The 2,946-nt window shown below is 45.5% G+C and overlaps 1 non-coding gene across 1 annotated transcript; it reads left to right on the forward strand.

Annotated features, from left to right (window-relative positions):
- The first annotated feature begins 594 nt into the window (after positions 1–594).
- On the forward strand, positions 595–700 carry LOC116758917. Its single transcript, XR_004351300.1, has one exon. It is a non-coding gene; the product is annotated as a U6 spliceosomal RNA (small nuclear RNA).
- Positions 701–2,946: the final 2,246 nt, after the last annotated feature.

Below are 2,946 nucleotides of genomic sequence, written 5' to 3' on the forward strand. Positions count from 1 at the left end.
AAGATTCTTAGCGTAAAAGGAAAAGATTCAAAAAAGATTCAAAATAAAATCACAGAAGTTAAGCAAAGCCCTGTAATCCTAAAATGCCAAAATCTATCTCTTTTTTCTTTTCTTTTTTTTTTGTCATTTCAGGCAGCCTCACTTTTGCTGGGACTGGATTACCTGTGAAACAAATGCTCCACTCAAAGTGTGGCATGCCAACAAAACTCTCCATCTGGAGAGGCTGCCAAGCCTTAACACAGGACACTGGCAGCCCAGGCCTCCTTCCCAGGCTAAAACAGCCTTTCTTAAAAGCTGGTCTAAGGCATTCTGCCAACCCACAATCAGGTGGTGGGTACCCTGCAGGCATGTCCAATAGCATACCTCAGATACTCAGATAGCTCAGTCACCTCTTCTGCAAAGAATTCCCCTCTGACCTGCCTTGTCTGTGGCAATCTCTCCTTCTCTAGGTTTTAATAGTTACTTTTGAACCAGAAATTCCCTGCCTGTACTGCCCACACTGCCTCTGTTTCTTCCAAATCACACACACATACACACACACACACACACACACACACACACACACACGGTAGTGTCTTATAAGAATAGGCACCAGTGCTCACTTAGCAGCACATAGACTAAAACTGGAACAATACAGACAGGGTTAGCATGACCCCTGTGCAAAGATGACATGCAAATTCGTGAAGCATTCCATATTTTTCAACGTTTTAAAAGAACAGGCACCACATACATATCACCTTCTGTGTCAGGCACTGCTCAGCCCTTTGCACTCAAACCTCACAATGACCCTGAGTGGAGATGTTATTATCCCATTTTATAGATGAGGAAACGAAGGCAGAAACTGTAAGTTACTTAACCAAAGCCACACAGTTTGTAAAGGGCAGAGCTGGGACTTAAATCCAGGTCTATCTGCTTGCAAATCATGTTTATTTAACCACCGTGTTGAATTGCCTTCTTTAGCAGCAAAGTGGCTACTCAATCAGTGATCGCCCGGAGATACATGAATCTAGCTGAGGAATTCAGGCATGCTGCCCCTTGTCTCTCCTTCCACATCTTCATTAAGTCCCAATGCCAGGCATCCTCTCTGCTCCACGTAATGGAGGGGCAGAAGGATGCATTCCCCTGGGCCTGGAGGAAATATAAACACATCTGGAAGGAGGCCACTGCTGAGCAAACCAAACTCCCCTCAGAGTGTGGACAGGAGGGGGTGTCTATAAATAATCATAAGAGTGTGAAGAGATTCTTTCCCCTAGGGCTCCCTTTGGGAAAGGTTGATGGTAATTGAGGCTATAGGGACATGCCAGTCCTTCTTCTTTTAGAACCAGGTGTGGTTATTTACAAAAATGTCACTTTCCCATCCCTTCCTCCCCATCTCTGCCAGAGGCTTGGAGATCAACAAGTATCAATTTACTGCTGCCCCGGGGCACACAGCAATGAGCCACCTGTACACCCCACTGCCTACAAACAAGACTTAGGCTCCTGCTCTGGCTGAGAGTTGCTTCCTCTTTGGAAATTTGGAAAGAGAGAGAGAATCACAGATTTCCTCCTTTCCAGGCAGAGAGAGGTCACCTGACCTCCCTCAAACCATATCACAAACCACCAAGTCAATAAAATCTGGAGTTCCCACATTGCCCAGCTCATAGTGGGGAAATAAACAGATCACTGAACCAGAAGTCAGAAGTGTGGATACTGACCCCAGATGGGCCATCTGTTAGCAATCAGTGTCTGAGTTCCAGCTCCTACATCTGTAATATGGAGGTGGGTCTTCTGTCACGTGCCACATACAAAGGGTTTTGAAAAGAATAAATTAAGCAATGCTGTTAAATAATTTGTACTGTGAGAGATCATCACTAGTATAGTCATGATCACAATGCAGTCCTGTGAGCCACCGTTAAGAGTGCCCAAGACAGGTTCCAGAAAATACCTTAAAACTGTACTGCCAGCACTCCCGTGGCCTTGCTGGTCATTGACCAGCCCAAATTGCCTTGAAAATCATAAAAACCAAACATATGAATAAAATCTAGAGAATAAACAACAGTTCGCCCGTGTGTAGACTAGATTTGGGGTTTCTTTTACGTGGATTGTCAAGGGCACTGTGCAGGGTGGGAGATTGAGTTTTGAAAGCATCCCGAAGGAAAGTTTCATTTTAACAGTATCCCTTCCATTTTAAATAGAAAAAAATGCCAGAGACAGAAACTCTGTAGGTCTTCTACTGTGCACTACGACAAACGCAATGACAATTCCATCTACTGCACCAGGAAGCCGAGGTATCACGGAGTTCACCAAGGACAGTATGGTGCCCAGGCCTGACTTCCGGGAAGAGGATGCCCATCATGGAGCCCATGACTCCTTGGGGTAGGAGCCCAAATCCCAGGATGGAAAATAGAGAATCTTATGAGAATCTTATGTCAACCGGCAGTCCTTACCACTACAGCCACGTTATTGAATTCTCTGTCCGTGGTGCTGGCTAAAGGAGTAAAGCCATTTTAGGTGCTATTCTAGCTGTGCTGTCCCAACCTAAACCCTCCTTCCACACTGTCTCAATATCTCTAACTCTTCTCCATCCCCAAACCACTGACCAAGTTTAAGCATCATCTCTCACCTGGACCAGGACAATAGCTTCCTAACTGCTCTCATTCATTCATCAACTATCTATTGAGCACCAGCCATGTGCTAGGCACTGTCCTAGACCCTGGAGAAAAGCAGTGAACAAAAGAAACAAAACGGCTGGCTCTCAGGGAGCTAACATTTCTAGGAACCCCCGTGTCCAGTATCATTCTTTTACAGCCCATCCTCCACATTAGCCAACAGAGAAGTCTTTCAAAATCACAGATCTGACCATGGTCCTCCCAGGCCGGAAATCTTTCCCTGGTTCCTCATTCTCAAGTTTGAAGTTCAAGCTTCATGGCCCACAAGACCCTTCCAAACTTAGACCCACCAAACCAT

This window comes from Phocoena sinus, chromosome 8, assembly GCF_008692025.1.
Source record: "Phocoena sinus isolate mPhoSin1 chromosome 8, mPhoSin1.pri, whole genome shotgun sequence".
Lineage (NCBI taxonomy): Eukaryota > Metazoa > Chordata > Mammalia > Artiodactyla > Phocoenidae > Phocoena > Phocoena sinus.